General features: G+C 45.5%; 1 protein-coding gene across 1 annotated transcript in view; it reads left to right on the forward strand.

Annotated features, from left to right (window-relative positions):
* The first annotated feature begins 5,664 nt into the window (after positions 1-5,664).
* The window catches only part of LOC135539624 (plexin-A1-like), a 284,575-nt gene continuing 269,469 nt past the window's right edge, over positions 5,665-20,770 (forward strand). The window contains 1 exon segment of the mRNA XM_064965616.1: positions 5,665-5,812. The gene's annotated coding sequence lies outside the window, so the exon portion shown is untranslated.

The raw sequence follows: 20,770 nt of genomic DNA on the forward strand, positions 1-20,770 counted from the left end.
TGCCATAAACTGACATAGTGTGCTTTAAGTGGTCATGACAGACCTTAACAAATCATTGTAGCATATAGTTGCATTTAGCTTGCTTTATGACTTTTAGTTTTGAGCCCCCCCCCCCTCTCTCTCTTTCTCTTCCAGTGTCCTCCAAAAATGGAAGTCCCTGGGAGCTATGTCAAAACGCTAATGTGTCAGAGACGATGGAACACAAGTCCCTGTAATCTTGATCATAATGAGTTGTGTGGAGTTCAAACAAAATCTGCTTCGTCGCACACCTCAAGGCAGAGACATCAGAGTCTGGGGAGAAAGTGACGTGTTTAACACCAGCTGATTAGTTTCCGTTCGCTTCCCCTAGATTGTAATTATAAGTACTTTTGAAGTTCTGAAGTTTGTAGATGGAAAAAGTTGGGGTAAGCGTAGCTGCTAACTAGTTTAACATCATTTACCACCTATAGGGGAGAGTGGTGTTCAATATAAAAAAATATATATATTCAGGATCACTACGTGAAGGGAAATTCATGTAAACATAATTGTTTTGAAAACTTAGTTTGTCCCAAACTAAGGGGACAGGGTAAGTTGAGCTGCCTACACATGTTTATACTGAATGACATATTACCACAACCTTTTTAAAACCATGTCTAACATGGACCTTATTGAAGCTTATAGAGACCCCAACTGGTGTATATAACAGTTTTAAACCAGCTACTTTGGTTTAGGTACAAGCATCATGAAACCTATAACACAATACATTCATTTGAGTTTGTGAGAATCTTTTTTTTTATTTTTATGTGGTTTCCATGTGGTTACTTCCTTCACAGGCTCCAAGGAATGATGACCTTTTTCTAAATATTGGGTCACATGATTCAGTTTGTGTATAGTTTCCTAGAAACAAGGGGTGGCTCAACTAACCCTTTGACTCTGATTACACACACTCTCCCCGACGTAGGTCGCGAGCAATTGATTACACAAATACTACCTTGTATAATGTAAATATGTTGGAAGAGCTATGCTCTTCCTCTTGATAAGAGGCTATGTTATCTGGCATACAAATGTTACACCTCTTTTTCCTCGGCCATTGCAGTCTGTGTACTCATGTTTTTAAATAGCAGTGGAAAACACTTAGAAACAGCTCATGTCGGACATTTTGTTTCCAGAGAGGAAAACATAACTGATTAGTTTTTGAACAGACAGGTAATACGCCTATAATGGATGAGAACGCGGTGGCTACTGCTTACAATATTCCCAGTGGTGTTCATTTACAGTTAATTGATAGCCGAGGTCTATGAAGAGATACACATTAAATCAAAGCAAATAAGCCTGCCTATAGGGTTGCATGCCATTTAAGAAACAAGCCTCGTGAGTCTTTTCGAGCTTCCTGCAACTGAAACGCACTCTGAAATGAATAATTCAAGTGGAAATATGCTTAACTCATATTACCTTACTTAAGGCATTATTATTTTAAAGGCACTTTAACTTCTACCAGCACTCCCAACCTTTAGAAGCTAAAGCTAGAGCCCTTAATTGAAACAAGAACAAAGCGGTCACCCCGCCTCTGTTTCGGTAAAAAGCTGAGGGATGGCCCTGGGGAAATGTGACTGCACTCAAACTCATTGGCAAAGCCATGGACGCAAGGACTGACCATCCATTATATCAAATTGATAGTTTTATCCATGTTTTGAGGCAATACAGTGTTTACATTTACATTGTTAACAAAACATTGGCGTAAAACCAGCTTATGTTATGGGTTTCGATGAAGTACAGTCCATTATGCTCCTGAGGCATTTATAAGTTATGTTCTTCAAGAATCAATGTGTTACGCTTGTCGTCGGATGATGATGATGATGATAAATGACCGGACCAAGGTGCAGCGTGGTAGGCGTACATTCTCTCTTTATTTGAAAAAATAACAACGGGGAAAAACCAATGAACACAAACCGAACGTAACAGCTCGTCGTGCAACAAACAAAGACAAGATCCCACAAAACCCAAAAGGAAACTGGCAACTTATATCTGATTCCCAATCAGAGACAACGATAGACAGCTGCCTCCGATTGGGAATCAAACACACCAACATAGAAACAGAAAACCTAGAATGCCCACCCTAATCACACCCTGACCTAACCAAATAGAGAAATGAAAAGGCAGGGCATTGGTTTAGGTACAAGCATCATCAGGGCATGACACAATGGCTATATACAGAATGTCATTCATTTATACGTCCAAAAATACATGTAGCAACTAAGGATTCTAGTTTTAAATACAGTAGTAAATGCTTACTCCTCTAGTTTTGTATTCTTATTTACAATCCCCTTGTGTTACAGTGAGATCCACAAGTATTGGAACAGTGACACGCGTTTTGTTGTTTTTGTTCTGTACGCCAACACTTTAGATTTTAAATGACACAATGACTATGAGGTTTTAGCGGACCAAAAGTATTGGGACACATTCCCTTACAGTATAGTATGTGTATTAAAGTAGTACAAAGTTAATTGGTCTCATATTCAGAGCAGGCAATGACTACATCTAGCTTGTGACTCTACACCTTTTATTTTGTGCCAAATAGAAATGAAACTGGTTCATAATGTACTGTATTGTGTCGTGTTGGGAGTCACTTTGATAGGAAATAAGAATAGAATATGTTGCTAAACAACATCTTCTACATTCCTGTGGATGCTACCACGATTACAGATGATCCTGATTGAGAATGTTACAAGCAGAAATATCATACCCCCCCCCCCCTGCGCCTATTATTATAATGGTGGGAAGTTATTATGTATTGGTTATTGTGTCTTTGTGATTATGTCTATGATATTTGTGCGTCTGACTTTCTCACAAATCATTATTCACAATTCATTCAGGACTATCCATAATCACGGTAGCATCCACATGAATGTAGAAGTGTTCAGAAACATATTCTATTCTTATTTGCAAATAATAGTAACTTACACAACACATTATTTACCATTCATTTGTATTGGGCACAAAATAATCTGAAACACAACCAAAACAAAAAGAAAAATGCATCCAAAAAAGTTTGTACAGTCACAAGCTCAATGTAGTCATTACGTGCTATGAATATGGGAGCAAATACTTTTCACTACTTTACACAAGGTTAATGGGAGGGAATCATGTACAGAAAGCGCTGTAATTTCTAGACGGTTCAGCCGATATGAATGAAAATATCCTCAAATTAAAGCTGACAGTCTGCACTTTAACATCATAGCCAAAACAACAGAACACGTGTCACTGTCCCAATACTTATGGAGCTCACTGTATGTACCTGATAAATCACAACCGACAGGTTCATATGTCTGACCTGTCCTAATCGGTCATTGGCAGCTCCTGGACGTCTCTGGAATTTCCTCATCTGGTCAGGATGAATCTTATCATGAGATTTGTAAATGACCTGACAGCCTTAGGCGGATGTTAGCATGAGCTAACGATAAGCTAATTGCATCATTATTACCTGCTTCGTCTTACCATGACATGTCACCTCAGGTAACAAATCAAAATCAAATCAAATCAAATTTATTTATATAGCCCTTCGTACATCAGCTGATATCTCAAAGTGCTGTACAGAAACCCAGCCTAAAACCCCAAACAGCAAGCAATGCAGGTGTAGAAGCACGGTGGTTAGGAAAAACTCCCTAGAAAGGCCAAAACCCAGGAAGAAACCTAGAGAGGAACCAGGCTATGTGGTAACAGGTGTCCCCTGCAGTCTCGTTTTAATGGGGTTCATGGTACGGTGTTAACATTATGTCTGTTTTGTTGGCATAGGTTCGCTGCCTCGTTTGTTATAGGGCGTCGTATTTGAGGATTTTGGATCCACTGAAGTCTCCGCCTTGGCAAGATCGATTGATCCGATTACGATGGCGATCTGCAGCAAGTGTGAACGAGCATAAATGCATGTCAGAGCCCGTGCCTCGTGTAGCCTATGTGTGCTTAGTGTGTGTGAATGCTAATGTTTGCACAAGGTGCGCTTGAGTGCATGTACTGTATATATATACAGCATTTGAGTGTTTTTATGTGTGTTTATTCAAGTGTGTGTGTGATATGTGTATAGTGTGTGATTGTATAAGATTGCTAATGTGTGTGTGTGTGTGTGTGTGTGTGTGTGTGTGTGTGTGTGTGTGTGTGTGTGAGAGAGAGAGCAGGGTGCATGTAGGAGCGCAGAGACTCCTGCCTCTAGCAGATCAGTCAGTACATACTGTATTTGCACTGTGTGTATCCAATGTAAACCGTTTGTTCTTTTGCTCTGTTCCCAAGCACAAGTGCATTAATAGTGTATGGCTAAATACACAGCAAAACAACTACAAACAAAAAGCCACACTTAAATATTCTTTCTGCTTTCTGTCCAAGTCGTATCCTTTGTTGACCACCTCAACAAATCATGACAGCTGACAGCCTCTATCATTCTTTGAAATGAACAACTAACTCATGCCATTGATTTGCACATTGGGATTCAAATAATCTAATTGAATCAGAAGGGACCAGTGAAGACAGTCTATTTTCATTCATTTCCTGGTCCAGGAGAACAGCGGTCTTGCTGTTAAAGTTGAAAATATGGTCTGTTGTGAAAGAATGTTTCACATAGTGTGTGGGAAACTGTGTTCCATGTTCTGTCTCTTGATATTAGTGTTGGGAGAACCATTGTGCAAACCTCAGCCTGTGGTTGAGTGCTGTGAGGACCCTTACACACACAGACAGAAAGAGCCAGGTGGTATGGTGAGTGCCAGACCTGGCTAGCTCCTCTCAAGAGTGCAATCTGTAATGTGAGCTGCCCGTTAGAATAACTTGTTTATCCCAAAAGCTTCCTTGCTCCAAGGACACATAAAACTGTGCCCAATACACACTTTGTAAGATGATGTTCCTAGGAGACTGTTAATAAATATAAAAATATCAGGTTTCACTTCTACTGTCAAAAACAACCTTTTCTATAGACAGGTCTGTAACAAACCCTGTTTGTCTGTGAACAATCAAGCCTGGCCTATCATGAACTGAAGCGATAGCCCTTTTGTTGACAAAGACAAATATAGACGGATCATGTTATTCATTTTGCCTAACCTTTTATTAATTCCTCAACTCGGGGAAAATTACGTTATTTTCTTACGAACATGATTAAAGGCCAAGAAAGTGAGGTTGTTTTGCCAATTTCAACCTGTGGCCACCATCTGACTTATTTTCCTTCTTTGTCTATGGTATTATGGCTGTTCCAAACATTCGTCAGAGGTGCATGCCACCACCTACTCCGAGGGCTGTGTCTGCCTACTGTTCTGGAGTGTGAATTCATTACACCTTGTGTCAAACAGGAGGGGGAAAAGGGCGAGGAACAGGGAAGAAAAATTGCCCTACCAACTAATCTGACACCCTTCAAAACCTCACCACTATTCCACTCGTTTGCCCTACCTGATCCCTCACCAGGTCGGCAGTCCCCACGGGACACGATCGTTCAACACACCTTGTACCTCTTCTCCAGTAAAATCTCGTACACCCAAGGACTTCTCTGCAGCTGCCACCACCACATCTATGTCCTGTGATTTACGTTCCATTATCTGCAGTACAATTGATCACTCTACTCATCGGCGCCCTCTGTGGAATAAACGAGGTATTGAGGCAGTCCTCGCTCTCATTGCCAGACAGACACATCGAGGCAGGCTTCTTTCTCTCTGGAAGCCTCGAGCTGCATTCCTCTTCATTCACACGAAGGGAGCCGCAGTGGTGAGCACGCTAGCACACCGTGACAAGAGTGGAAATGTCCTCAAGTTTTGGATTTTAACCACATTGGCTAGGATACCTTACCCAATGGCCACTTGAATTTGTAAGTACCCAAGAGGAGTTTGGTGCGTTGTTTTGAACGAGAAACGGTTATTTTGGTTTGAAACATTTGGGTGTTTTCGCTCCCATGTTGCGAGTTTGGTATCGGATGTTTTTTGTTGTCTCCTTTCTGGTAGGAGGACCTCTGCGTTGCGTCTGACGAGTTTATGGAGCTTATGATTTCAAAACATAGACCTTGTAAGAGGCAAGCAACTAGCCCTTTTCTTGTGGTGTTGTTACCTAAGCGCAACCCATTTTATTTACCTGTGATTTGAACTTCTTCACAAACAGTCTTGGAATGCTTGTCCAACTGTTTTTCTGTGTAATTCAATCCGTTCAAGAGTTGATCAACACCGAAGTCGCAGTGGAAAACTGCGGGTATCGGAGCGTTGTGTGTGTGTTCGGTGTGTGGATGTATCCCTTCGCTGTTCTTCAATCAGATAGACTACTTGAATTAACCCGAGCAGAAGCAGAATTCAAGCTTTACATCTCAATACTTATTGTACTCTAGCCTATTTTATTGCTGTTCACTCGGGGTTTTATTATAGGCTACATCCTATCCTGACATCCTTATATCAATATTGTTTTTCTATTCGAAAAAACATGGGCAAGTACCTATAGTTCAACGGTGAATGGAAAAGTGGTTACCTCATTGCAAAGGGAATGCTGTTGCATTTCCTTTTTTTGAGAAGGAATGCCTCCATGGACTATATAATTATAGCCATTCACTGACAGACACTGTCGCCTGGAAAATTGTCTTGGGCGGTGAGTGGGGACACTGGGGAGGGTGGCATGTGTGGCTCATACACGGCTTTACATTGACATTCGTTGCATGCTCTCACATATTGGGGTTATTTAATAGAGCTATTTCTTGTTAGTTCTATGCTATTAAATGGACAGAAGGGAATGTAGCATATCTCAGGGGACCTGGTGCAGCTTTGTAAAAAAAAATCGATAACCCCTATTGGCTCTAAAATAATTAGAAATGGTGTTCCATGGTGTGTTAAAAGAGCGTTAATCTGCTAAGGAATGAGTGGCAATTTGTAGGCTTTGTTATTCAACAGCAATTGTAATTCCCTATTGAGTGGTAATAGAAGGTTGAGGGTTGTCGGTGGGTGTGTTGGTCTACGCATTGGCTGTCGTCCATTGAATATGCACTCAAATACTATTTGATTTTTCTTTAATAGTTTTCAGTATAATTCTGGTGAGCAAATTACACACGACTCACCCTCCTCCTCAACATATAGCATTCACCAGTTAAAAAGCCTGACCGAATTTGAATGTATTATTTAAATATGTTGTAGACTGATTTGTCTTGCCCGTTGGCCTTTGCCCTCAGTTTACAATTTAGGCAACAGACATTGGCTTGGTGGTTAAAGGCTACGACTACCCATTCACGTGTAAATGTTGAAGGATCTCAAGCGTGACAAATGTTTGTTTAGTAGGAGGTAACAGTTGAATATGACTGTCCCTAAATAATCGGATTGGCTTCTCCTGGTAAATCAATGAATGACAGACCGGTTGGTCTTCTAGCTACTCAAGAGTGTCTGAATCTACTGGGAATGAGTTGTAGCGCTAGTCTACATAGATCATTGCGGCTACAATGTTTAAATTCTGTAGAGTTGTATTCAAAGTAGAGACATTGTGGCCACTGGTCGCGCACTGATACAATGTAGCTGAATGACACGTTGGTAGGAATGACGTTCGCACGCTGGTGCTTTTCAATCCAATTTCCTCACCCATCCTTCATCTTCAGCCCTCAAACTCACCTGCATGTCTAGCCTGAAGACTCCGGCATAAATGAGCATTTGGACTGGGAAAGTTTCCTTTCGCCACCTCTACAAGTAGATGACTTAAATAAAAATAAATACAAGGCAGTTCTATTTGAATTTAGGCCAACTTTTCAAAGCGGTGGTCGTGCTTTCAGATTTATACCACCTGAATCATGCACACAAGATGAAAATGCATGCACGGGACTCATGTACTTATTGCATGAGTTGGTGCACTTATTTACATTCTTCCGTGCATGGTTCAGTTGATAGAAATCTGAATGCACAACCGGCTCTTTGAAAAGTTGATTTAATTGTACTTTTCTGTGACTATATTGTTTTGCACGCCTACCTGCAAAAGGAACATGCTCACTCACAATCGGTGTAGTAAATTAAAACGTATACTTGTCGGGTTTGTCGACGCTAACAAGGACATTTTTTCTTCTTCTAACAAATGTATGGGATTAATCTGACTGTGACTAATGCCAAGATGATAGACAATCTTCCGAGGTGAATTTGAAGAGTTGAACCTGAAATTTTGCTGGATTAAAAAAGAATTACCAGACATGACACCAAGCAGTAGCCTATATGGACGTGTGTTGCTCTGTCATCAATGGATTAAGTGTGGGTCCTCACGTTTTGTCGTTTAGCCTATACGTTTCCAGTATGGCGTTGCAAATGACTCTGCCAGAAAACTACAAGCATGTCAGGGCTGGCCATTCACTGATCTAGTGTTGATATCAACTGGATTTTTAAAATATATATTTTTTACCTTAATTTGACTAGGCAAGTCAGTTAAGAACCAATTCTTATTTTCAATGAAGGCCCTAGTGGATTCACTTCCTTGTTCAGGGGCAGAACAAGTTGAAAATCACCTTGTCAGCTCGGGGTTCGATCTTGCAACCTTTCGGTTGCTAGTCCAACACTAACCAGGAGGCTAATTGGAGGAATGAGGAAGAACCTACTGTCTAACTTGATTCTGTAGGGCTAACGGGCTTTATAAAGTGAATCAATAGTCAGTACCTCCCACCAGTGTATGTGCGTAGTGTGTGTGTGTGAGTCTTACGTTTGTGTGCGTCTCCAGTGTGTGTGAGTGGACTTGGCAGAAGACTGCTACATTAACAGCCCCCTTGACTGGCAAACATTTTAAACCGGTGTGACAACCTTATCCTGAGGTATTCTCTCACTCTCTCTCTCCTGCTGTTTCTTTCTCTCTCCTCCTCTCATTCTCCCACTGTCGCTTTCCCTCCTCTCTCTTCCTGTCACTCCTTCTTTCTTCACCCTCTCTCTCATTTGCTTTCCTCCTGTCAGGGCTATGTGTGTTTCTCCCTCTGAGGAGTGCCCCTGCTGGGTTCCGACACCCTGTCAAAATTCCCACATTTCGGAGTCTCCGCTTCCCCTCTCTCTGTTCTGACTTCTGTTAATTGTTGGTTTCGGCTCATTAGGACACATCCACCGCTGTTCCGGTCCAATCCGCCATGGTATCTACGATATTCCTGGCATGCCAGCCCAGGCTGCGCTGTTTCGGCTCACTCTTGGCTCTCTCAAGGAGGAAGCGTTTAGTGCGAGTGTAAAAGGAGGCCTCTTACCAATGTGAGTTTGTCAGAGGGAGGCAGCGGGATGCCATGCGAGTGGTTTAATTTCCCCTTGAATGTGATTGAGGGCTTTCTCAATGGAGCGTAATGGAACATCTTCTTTCCATATGCGAACCAGTAGAGATGGGTTGTCATTTTTTGTTTCTTCCTCTCTTTCATATTTTTCCCCCTCGCTTTTTCCCCTTCTCTTCCTCCTCTCCTCTCATTCTCCTTTTGCTTCCCTCCCTGTTCATGCCCCCCTGTAGTTACTCTCTCTCTCTGTCTCTCTGTGTGTGTGTGTTATAACCACCCTTCGTTCTCCATCTTTCCATATCCCCCCCCCCTTTATGAACAGTGTGACTGTCCCTCTGGGGTTCCCTGTGGCCCCTGGGCTAGGCTGCAGCAGTGATATTAAAAAGCACCAGAGAGGCCAGCAGTGAAGGGGCTTGTCTGAGGGCCCCGACACACGTGAGAAATAAGCCTTTTTACACGACTAATATAGACCTTAGAACTCTCTCCAATACAAAACCCCCAAGGCCTGTCAGGCATACTGACGGACTGAGTTGACGAGCTGTTCGATGGGACTGACCTTGAATTTAATCGGCAGTGTGCAGTCATGGTGCCAGTGCACCAGACCACGCCATTGTATCCGTTCTACCACACGATACATTTCTATCGGAAAGGTTCTGTAACGTTGCATTCTCTTGAACAAAGCCCAGGATGGATAACCAGCTGACCAAGCCCAGTGTTTCACCCACCATAGCAACTAAGGTGTATCCCCCCCCCCCCCCCCCGCGCCTAGAGAAAAGAGTTTGGCTTCTGTTGACAGTTATTGATTTAAATTGACAGTTTTGATGCTATGGGGGCGTTTACTGGGAAATAATCCAAGGGAAAGGCTGACCAAGGCACCAATTGGTCCACCGAGCTCTGAACGGCAAACGTTTCCCTTCTTCCTCCGCTGAGGGGACAGTCAATGGAGCCGTCCGGGAAGTGTATCAATCAGTGTGTCGCTGTCCAGATGTCAAGCAGTAGCCCATCTGCGGTACACTTGTTTTGAAACTGAAAACAGAACTGGGATCTCTTATTGGACATGTCCAGGTAGAACCCCCCTCCCTCCACCATTTCATTCAATTTGATGCCTAAAGAACAAGACCCGGGGTTTCGCATGGTTGTTGGTGTCGTTCAAGTTTAATTCAGGAAAATAATTTTTAATGAATGCAAAATAAATTCCTGGACTTATAACTGTGCACGTAGGCCTTTATGAAAATGGAATATTGTTGGTAGAATACTGTTAGTGTTGACAATGTTATTTTCTAAAGGATGTGGGAGCCTAGTGGTTGTTTGTACTGCTCAGTGGAGTCTGTCAGCCTCTTCAGGCTTGTTTAATGAAAACCACTCTGTGGGAGAGGAGGCGGCACACTGAGCAAAGCAAAATATGTGTGTTTTTGTTGGTGCAGCACACAATTTGTGTGTGTGTGCATCTATAGGTGTACACTGTGCTCGTATAGGCAATGTGCTTAGGTAAAAAGGCGTCCATTCCTAGGTTTAATATAAGCATACCCACTCTCCGTTGTGGGAAGATTTAACTAGGAATAGTTGACAACAGGCTTTTTATTGTTGTGATTCGTGTTAATGGTGTGGCGGGCTCACTTCATAATTGCTTGTTTCTTCGCCTTCTGTGTCTCTTGCTCCTCTCCTCTCCCTGCAATGCAGTATCTGCCCTGGCACTGTCCCTCTCATCATATCTGTTCTGTTTACCGAGGGGAATTTAAATAATTAATTTGCCTGCCTGTAAATAAGAATAATAGAATGCGCTGCCGGCCCTTTAAGAGAGCCACTTGCCCAGGGAAAGCATGGCCGCCAGCGATACTATAAATCAGGTGTGGTGTGGCGACATAAATGGGAGACCGTCGTTCACCCCTCCCTGTTAGCTGAAGAAAGGCTCATTTTAAAGGAGGTCAACAGCGCCGCTTTGCCCTCAGGCGGTGTGTGTGTGTGCAGAGTGAGCAAGAGTGTGTGATTGTACCTGGCACACATGCATACACACACATGCACGCCACCCACTCTGAAGTCAACACCTGTGTGTTTACCAGATGTAGGTAAGTGTTCATTTATTCATTTTGTTTACTGCCTGTTTTCCCCTGAGTGCTTGGAAGTGGACTGCTTCAGGCTAGTTTGGCCTGTGTGTGTGTGGTGAAATGAAGTGGGCAGTCACGTCTGAGAAATAGCCTAGTTGATACCAACTAGCTGTGTTGACGGTTAGCTAAATTCATTCAAGGGTGTGGAAGTCGGCTAGATTCTGGCTTTGGCCAGTTGATTTAAAAAAAAAAAAAAATCCATTGGTGGTGTTCGGAATCACTAGTTCACGTTCCAGCCTCTCACTTCCAGAGCTAAACTCCCAGTGACTTTTTGCTCCTAATCTCTCTGTTGTGTCTGTCTCGGCCAAAGGGATAGCTGGAATTCCAGGCACCGACGGCTCCGCGGAGCGAGCTGCAGATAAGCTTTTAGATAAGAACACGCCGTGAAACTGTAGCGCGGTCAGAGGTTGAGTGGTAAAAGGAGCGATGTGGTAAGAAGCGCCCTCCCCCTGACTCCACTCCAGATAAGTGTTTCTCTACTCCAGTCACGCCAAGGGACATGCACCTTTTTTTTGTTTTGTTTTAGCTCCGCCCCAACAGATTCAACTATTCATGAAGCCCATTGAGTGTTGAATCAGACGTGTTGGTGGGGGGGGGGTCTTCCTGCAGGACTGATGTTGACACATGCTCTCTAGACTAAAACACGTCGGCCTACAACATCACAAGCCCTCCCCTTCTATCTAGCCCCCTTTGTCAACGCTCTCTTTTGTCTGTGTCGTCTCAAATCAAATGTTATTTGTCACATACAGGTGCTGAGCACGTTATTGCGAGTGCAGCGAAATGCTTGTGCTTCTAGTTCCAACCTTGCAAGCAAAGTTTCCTAAGAACTAGAAGCGAAGCAGCCCTCTCTGTCGGTGCCATCATATCATGTGCGTCGGCATTGTACCGTAGCATAGCATGTCGACCACAGATATTTGATTTTTGCCCCTCAAGGCTACCCCTAATGCAAAATGCAAAAGGTTTTAGCGGGCCGGTGCAAAAGGTTTTAGCGGGCCGGTGCAAAAGGTTTTAGCGGGCCGGTGCAAAAGGTTTTAGCGGGCCGGTGCAAAAGGTTTTAGCGGGCCGGTGCAAAAGGTTTTAGCGGGCCGGTGCAAAAGGTTTTAGCGGGCCGGTGCAAAAGGTTTTAGCGGGCCGGTGCAAAAGGTTTTAGCGGGCCGGTGCAAAAGGTTTTAGCGGGCCGGTGACATGCCTCCATCCTGTTGGAAGGAGACCCACACCTGTTGCACATATTTGTTCTATTCCAGCACTAGCACAGCCAATTCATTTGCTAAATGAATGCTCATTCCCAATAGTTGAATCTCAGGTGTACTACAGCTAAAATATAGTAAATGTATGCAGTGGCTCTGGGTCCAGGAGGAACGGATTGGGAAACACTTTAACCAACCGATGCCAATGCTTCATTAGCCAAAGTTCTCAGGAGTTTTGGAATCTTCTGTCTTGTGGTTCTCCTCTCAACATTTTACATTTGTGCAATTTAGCAGATGCTCTTATCCAGAGAGAATTGTACTTTTTCGTACTGGTCCCCTGTGGGAATCAAACCCACATCCCTGACATTGCAAGCACCATGCTCTACCCCACCCCCACCTTTCCTTCATCCCTCCCTCCTGCCCTTCTCTTTTACCATAGCTTGTTAAGTGAAAAGCCACTCCAGCCATGTTGTGCAGAACATTGCCTATGCTAATTCCTTTAGCAGACCTGGGCCAGCCGTGTAGCCTAAACGCTAACCCAGCAGGGGATACTACTCCACTCCGCAGCTGGGTGAGGGCTTTTTATTAGTCCCTCCTCAACCCCTTGGGGAGTCGAGTTAGTAGGCAGGGCCTGGGACTAGAACTCTGGGAATAATTATTGCTGGCGAGACAATGCGGGAATGGGCGGGGAGGAGGAGGGCTGGGAGGACTGAAGAGGGCTGAGACTGACTGAGTGAGTGAGTGGGGGGTGGGGTCAAAGGTTGGACAGATCCCTCTTTAAGGTGGGGGGATGGTGGATAGTTTATTGGCAGCGGGACCTCTTCCCCCCCCCCCCCCTGCTCTCCAAGGCAGGTTTAGCTGCTATGGGAAGGAGGGGAGAGGCTTGGTTAAATGGGCCCCCCGCATTAGTCATGATGACTCCAGTTGTGCTTGGTGGCATTTGACAGGACTGTACCAGCTCACGGGGAAAAAGGGGGGTGGGTGGTGTAGGAAGGGGGATAACATAGCATCTGACTTCTCAGTGTTAGGCATAGCTGGTTCAATGATTCAAAGCTATTTTTTTGTTCATGCGCTGCGCAAGCGCGCCCCACCCTTTCAGATGGCAGTGTTGATTTAGTTAGTGTGACACTTCAGGAATGCAGATGGAGGCCGTATGATTCAGTCGAATCAGGCAGCGGGTTTCTATTGTCGAGCGCCACATTCCGATTAAATGGAGTGTGTGACTGGTGCAAGGTGCTGACCCGTGAAGGCTGAGAGGAGTTCCTTCCTTTCTCGCATTTCCCTCTCTCTCTCCGTCCCTCCTTCCCCCTATCCACCATTCCCATGGTGCTTGAGGAATGCGGTTGTTCCAGTTGATCGGGCCGTCATCTATTTATCCCCCCCCCCCTGTATGATTTCCTTCAGCTCTTAGAATGGGCCTGTCATGGCCTTTGGCAGGTCATGAGACTGACTGACGGCGGTGTTACGGTTTTGTCCAACAGCCCGCGCAGGGGGGGGGGGGGTCCTTTTTTAGTGAGGTGAAACGTCCCGAATGTTGCAGAACCAGATGGAACGTATAGAGTGGATCCCCTGTTCCACATCGCACGCCAGCGTATCTGTACGATAACATTTCTATCTGGACGTTCTGTAACATTGCACCCTCCTGAACAGGACCTGGGTCCACCCGGTTAAATCAGGAGAACAAGACATGAAAATGGGCTTGAATGCAGTTGTCACATCGGCTTCATTTTAACGCTCCAACCCATGATTGGAGTTTATTTGATCTATGCCTCTCGAGTTTGAACAGAACACATTTTTAAAGGAGGCACTCACTTTATTCCAGTGGCACGACACAAGCTGTTTGAGCTCATTCAAGAGGCCCACCTCTTTCTTGCCTTTTTTATGAATTGGCCTCGGCACAGACATCTGAAGCCACAAAACCCAGAAGACTGAACTAGTTTTAGGATTGTTGTAATTTCAGGAGCCCCCCCCCCCCAAAATGGGGGTGTTTGTTTTAGGTGGGGAATGTGGAATTTCAACAAAACTACGCCCGTCCACCTCAGCCAGGAAAGAGGGGATAGGAGGAGAGAAGAGGAAGGGAGGGAACTTGGCAGCGTAGCTGGTTCAGCTCTCTGCACAAAGCCTATCGGGAGCGTTGTTCTGGGGAAGACCGGTTGTTCTCTGTGTGTGTGTGTGTGCGTGTGTGGGCAGGGCAGGGGGAAGGATGACAAAACCGAGGAAGAGCGCTGACTCAAACTTTAATTAAGCCCTCATCCAGCAATCGGAACAGCTGCTGCCACCCTGGTGACTAGACAGATGTTAGGGGTGTTTTAACCAGAACGTTTTGTTATTTGGATAAGTATTTTGGGTGGGTATTTTTGGCGGCAGTGGTGGGGTCTTTCTCACTCCCGATCACCAGGGTCACCAGCTCGGTTCCTGGAAAGCAACAGGCCAGTGAGTTAACCGTATTTTTTTTGTAGCTGAATTCTCCAAGATGGATAGACTAGACGCCTCCATTTTAAGAATGAGAGGGAGACCGAGAGATGGGAAACGGGAGAGGCAGAGACTAACATGCACCCATGCACACACCTAGAAACTTGGAGAGACACACAAACTTGGAGAGACACACTTCATCAGAGATGTTGACCCTTGCCCTTTTCCTATTGTAGCTGATGTGCTGAGTACCTGTCTGCAGCTCCCACACATTGTTAACACACACACACACACACACACACACACACACACACACATACTGTTAACACGGGGCGGCAGGGTAGCCTAGTGGTTAGAGCGTTGGACTAGTAACTGGAAGTTTGCAAGTTCAAACCCCCGAGCTGACAAGGTACAAATCTGTCGTTCTGCCCCTGAACAGGCAGTTAACCCACTGTTCCTAGGCCGTCATTGAAAATAAGAATTTGTTCTTAACTGACTTGCCTAGTTAAATAAAGGTTTAAAAAAACACACACACTGTTAACACACACACACTTTTAACACATACATACACACACACACACCCTCTTTGGCGTCTCCAGACACAGTTGCCACCTGAATGTCAATGGATCAATGAGAAACGGGGGGGCGTAGTAGTAGAGGATCCTGGGACAGAGGACAAACTGGCGTTACACCACGCTAGGAGCCGTCTTGGTGTTCGTCCAGCGTACTCACTAGCCAATCCATAGATTCTCACTGGATTCAGAACTGATTGACATTGGGAAAAGGTTGATTTGGCTCAGCTCAAGCTACTGTTATTTTGGTCTCGCCAAACCCCTGTCTAATCTAATCTTGTCAAATGATACAGCATCACTCTTTCTGTGATCAATGTTTTATGATGTTGCGTGCTTTTGCTGCCTGTGTTTTTGATCAAGGCGGCGAGTGTGTGCGTACAGCACGGGGCTCTGCCTCGAGTGAGTGCCTCTTCAGTGAAAAGCTGCAACTCTCTCCCTTGATCTCTTTCTCTCGCGCTCTCATTCACTCACTCCCCCCTCCCGTCGCTCTAACCTTGCGTTGGCGTGTGTTGATGAGCATGGAGTGGAGGCGCGTGCGTGTGAGATTGAGAGGGAGAGCTCCGTTTTGTTGTGTAAATGCAGCACGCCATCAATTGACTGCCCGCCTCCCTGCCTCTCCTTCAGCGGTTGAACCCCGCCCTCTGCGTGTCTGGCCCCCAGAGTGTTTGTGTGGGGCTACCCTCTTTCCCTCCCCCAGGGGCAGTGATGGCAGCTTGCCAGGGGATGGATGGGCACCACCCACTACTCCCCCTTACTTGCGACTCATGAAATATGATAAACCGGGTGGTTCGAGCCCAGAATGCTGATTTGGCTGAAGGCCGTGGTATATCCAACCTACAAAACATTTGAGATTTTTGCCGTTCTACTTACGATGGTAACCAGTTTCTAATAGCAATAAGGCACCTCGGGTGGTTTGTGGTATATGGTCAATATACCACGGCTAAGGGCTGTATCCAGGCACTCCGTGTTGCGTTGGGCCTAAGAACATCCTTTATCCTTTGTATATTAGCCATACACCACACCCCCTCGTGCCTTATAGCTGAACTATAGCCCCAGATACTGTAGTGAACAAGCTGCTATTGGAACTGCGTTCTTGCACTAATACCATGTCTAGCCATGTTTCAGGCTGTGCAATGTCCCCATCTGTCCCCAACTGCGTCACTGGTGTCACCCTCCATCGGTAATGCAAGCTAATGCTACCCTCAGCCGTTTGGCCTACTGATTCTAGCGCTGGCGCTATGAGAGCTGCTGGCGCTCTAGATCAGACCCACATGTCGTTTTATGTAAAAGACCGATGGCCCCACATAAGGATGTGACCTTTTTTCAACCCTCCCCAATCCCTCTCTCCCTGGCTGACTCGGCCCTGGTGGAGCGACGGATGTGCACACGCAAGTGAAGCAGACGTTGTCGTTCCAGACCGAGGCTGCTGTCTGTGTTGCCGTTGGGTAAGGGAAAAGTGTGATGCAACGGAATCTTCTAATTCTGTGAGGTTGTTGTTGTCTGCAGGCCTTGCTTCGAGGACAGCCAGATGCTACATCGTGCTATATTAAGAAGAGACTCCTTTACCTTCTGTAGCAGACACACAAACAACACTGTACTCTCCCGACCTCTTGTTTCCCACCCGGGCACCCATTGTATTCCTGAAGTAAACAGTCCCGCGGCACTCTGGAGCCGAGAAGCCAAACAATAACCTGCTCCTCAGTATTGCTACAGTGGGTTTAACACTAGACATATGCACACAAAGGACTCGCCGTACAATTTTGTGTCTGGCGAACCCACAAAGGGAAACGATACAATTGCGAGGGAGAGAAAGTGAAGCGAGCAGTTACTGTATTACGGGCGCCATTGAAGTAGACCGTTCACTAGGGTTGACCCCATGTGGTCGATTTGTTTTATCGATAGGCTGTTGGTCAATCGAGATTTCTTTTAGTCGAGCAGTTGCAAATTTGAAGACTGAGACACCCGTCTGACTCGCGTCCTACAGTGGACTGACCCGTTGCGGAGGTCACGGGGATGGCGGAGGTCACGGGGATGGCGGAGGTCAGTGGACACGGGGATGGCGGAGGTCCCGGAGGTCACGGGGATGGCGGAGGTCACGGGGATGGCGGAGGTCACGGGGATGGCGGATCACGGGGATGGCGGAGGTCACGGGGATGGCGGAGGTCAGTGGCCGGGGATGGCGGAGGTCTAATGGCGGAGGTCGTGTGCTCCTGAAAACAGTAAATGGTTCTACTTGGTAAGAATAATGGTGCAACACTAATAAATATAATCATATTTTTTTGAACAATTACACTTTCTCCCACGATGGACAGCAGTCGTTGACTTGGCGTCTTTCCCTATGTTACCATGTGAATAATGGCAAAGTTAACCCGCATATTGGTTTTTAGAGCAATGAGGTGGCGGGAGCGGGGGGGGGGCTTAAGAATATTGAGGAGAAAGGAAACCCCAACTTCAGGTCTATAATCAATAGCCTAACTGTTAAACATGCCTGGCTTTTATAAATCATCCACATACTGTATATCGACAGAAGTAAGGCGCCCTGCTTCTGTTGCCAGTTTGAGTGTTTGTTTAATAGTCTACTGATTATGTGAGCGCCAAGCCTCACGCAACCCGCAAGATGTCAGATAATGCAATTACACAAATTAGGCTGTTAAATGTTTGCTATGCTGTAATAAAGGCTTTAAAAACCAACTAATTTATTCAGTGTTTACACTGTTCCAAACAGGCAGGAAAAAAATGATATTGTAATCTAACGGCACCTGTTTGTCACACATAATATGCATTCTCCTATACCCTCTGGTTTCTTGATCTCGTTGTTGTTACTACAATTGCCAGTGTGATCCTCATTTGTAGTAAGCAATGTCATTATCGTTGCTAGGCTCCTTACAGTAGGCTTGTGTCACCACCATCGAGCTGCAGGCCAAAGAGCGCGTCCTTGTTTAGCCTGAATACTGTATAGGCTACTGTCTCCATCCATCCATCATTCCTTCATGTCATCCCACAGCATCCAAGCCGTTCGTGCTTTGAAATGCAATCGAGCATTTTGTAAAATGTAATAAGAAAGGAAGCTGTGGATAAATTAGCCTGAACAATAAATAAACTACAATTCACACATGCACGCAACTGTTTTTAGTTAGAGCACACACTCTGGTACATTTATCGTTTATTTCGTGTTTACACTGTTCTAAATGGTCAGGAAAAAAATCTAATATTGTCATCTAACGGCACCTGTTTAGCACACAATACTCACGCTGCGCTTGCTCCTATACCCTCCTGTTTTCTTCATCTCCAATAGTTTCCACAACTAAGTCAAACATCTTCCAAACATTTGACTTCCCCTTTCCCTCCTGAGCAACCGTTAAATTCCCCCATTTTTGAGTTAAATCTTTTTTACGTGGCCCACATCCATTTTTGCTATCGTTTGTTACGGTGTTCAGAGTTTGTCATTACATACATGTGTCACGTAAAGAGAGCGAGGGCCGAGGAAATAGGGAATGTTTTTCCTTAAACAAATGAGGGTTTTCGGTAACACAACTTTTCAGTTCTAGAAACAAGTAAGAAATGAAATGGCGGTAGTAATGTTGCAGCTTCAGCGAGGACAGTACGATAAGCACGTGCTGTGCCTGTTCGCTGCTGCAAAGAGTGTGCCAGTCACACAGGGACTCGCTGTCATTTCTTTTAACACAGCATGGCCATCGGGTTCCTTCTTAAGTCATTTGTTTGTCTTAATTCTTTTATCAAACCGTGTGCTTAAAGCATCAGACAAGCTCAGTGCATACAGTTGATTGTATTCAAACACAGGGTGTGCCTATCAGTGGAAAAATACACGTTTAAACATTTCAACCGATTGGTTGGTCGAAAGAACAGACCACTCTTGGTCGACCAATATTTTTTGGGGGATCGGGGACAGCCCCATCAGTTCACCCTAAAATCAAAGTTAGCCTAGAGTGGGACAGGGACTTACTGTATGTTATCTCGACACTTGGACCATGCTTGGGTCTGAACGTCATACAGGTCTTAATGGTAACCTCATCAACCGTGCACACCGCCTGTAATCAACACCATGTGCTTGCTTGGGACTAAGTAAGAGATTAGCGATTTAATAACTTGAGTAAAGCCTCTTATTTCCCAGCCAAGCCTCTTTTTTTTAATATGGCTAGCCTAGCACTTACATTGCGATCTTAATATGGCTAGCAGTTACATTGCCCGGAGATCGTGGAGAGTAAAACGGGATGCCCCAGGGTTGAACAGTAACGCCCTGACAACAACAGACCAAAGCAATGAAGAAGAATGTCTGGCAGCCCTCAACTGACAACCACAACAATAACAATCAGGGGAGAGGGGGAGGTAGAGGCTGATTGGGAGATAGAGACATGGCGAGGTAAAGAGGGATGTCGCGAGAGACAGACTGTCCTGGTGAGCAAAGCCTCTTCCTTTCGCAGCAGCAGCAGCAGTGTTCCCTCTTCATTTGGCAAAAACAGTAGTGTAGAGTCTTGCATGGTCCTAGTAGTCTTGCCCCAGGGCCATCATAGTGACTACTGCAGTCAGACCTGTCGCCCCTATCATATCCCAGGCATGAGCTGTTCACCCAACCACATCTAATTAGTGGTTAGCTGTTCTGTTGGCCCGGCCTTGGCGCCACTGCCTCATCCGCCGTGTAAAGCGGAGGTTGCGTGTGTGTGTGTGTGTGTGTGTGTCATCCTTGTTGAGGTGTTTGTGTGGGAGGGAAGTTGAGGTTTCCGTGTAGACACCGTGGTGCTGGTGGAAGAGGAAAGGTGGATCTTGGAAACTGGCAGGGGTACTGTTAGCATGACTGCTTTGTGGACGATTGCACGGGTGTTGTTTTGACTTTTGCTCTCCTCCTTTGTATGTCTCTCTCTCTCTCTCTCGCCCTCTCTGTGCGTCTCTCTCTCTCTCGCCCTCTCTCTGTGCGTCTCTCTCTCTCTCGCCCTCTCTCTGTGCGTCTCTCTCTCTCTCGCCCTCTCTCTGTGCGTCTCTCTCTCTCTCGCCCTCTCTGTGCGTCTCTCTCTCTCTCGCCCTCTCTCTGTGCGTCTCTCTCTCTCTCGCCCTCTCTCTGTGCGTCTCTCTCTCTCTCTCTCTCTCTCTCTCTCTGTGCGTCTCTCTCTCTCTCTCTCTCGCCCTCTCTCTGTGCGTCTCTCTCTCTCTCTCTCGCCCTCTCTCTGTGCGTCTCTCTCTCTCTCTCGCCCTCTCTCTGTGCGTCTCTCTCTCTCTCTCGCCCTCTCTCTGTGCGTCTCTCTCTCTCTCTCTCTCCCTCTCTCTGTGCGTCTCTCTCTCTCGCCCTCTCTCTGT

This window comes from Oncorhynchus masou, chromosome 5, assembly GCF_036934945.1.
Source record: "Oncorhynchus masou masou isolate Uvic2021 chromosome 5, UVic_Omas_1.1, whole genome shotgun sequence".
Classification (NCBI taxonomy): Eukaryota; Metazoa; Chordata; class Actinopteri; order Salmoniformes; family Salmonidae; genus Oncorhynchus; species Oncorhynchus masou.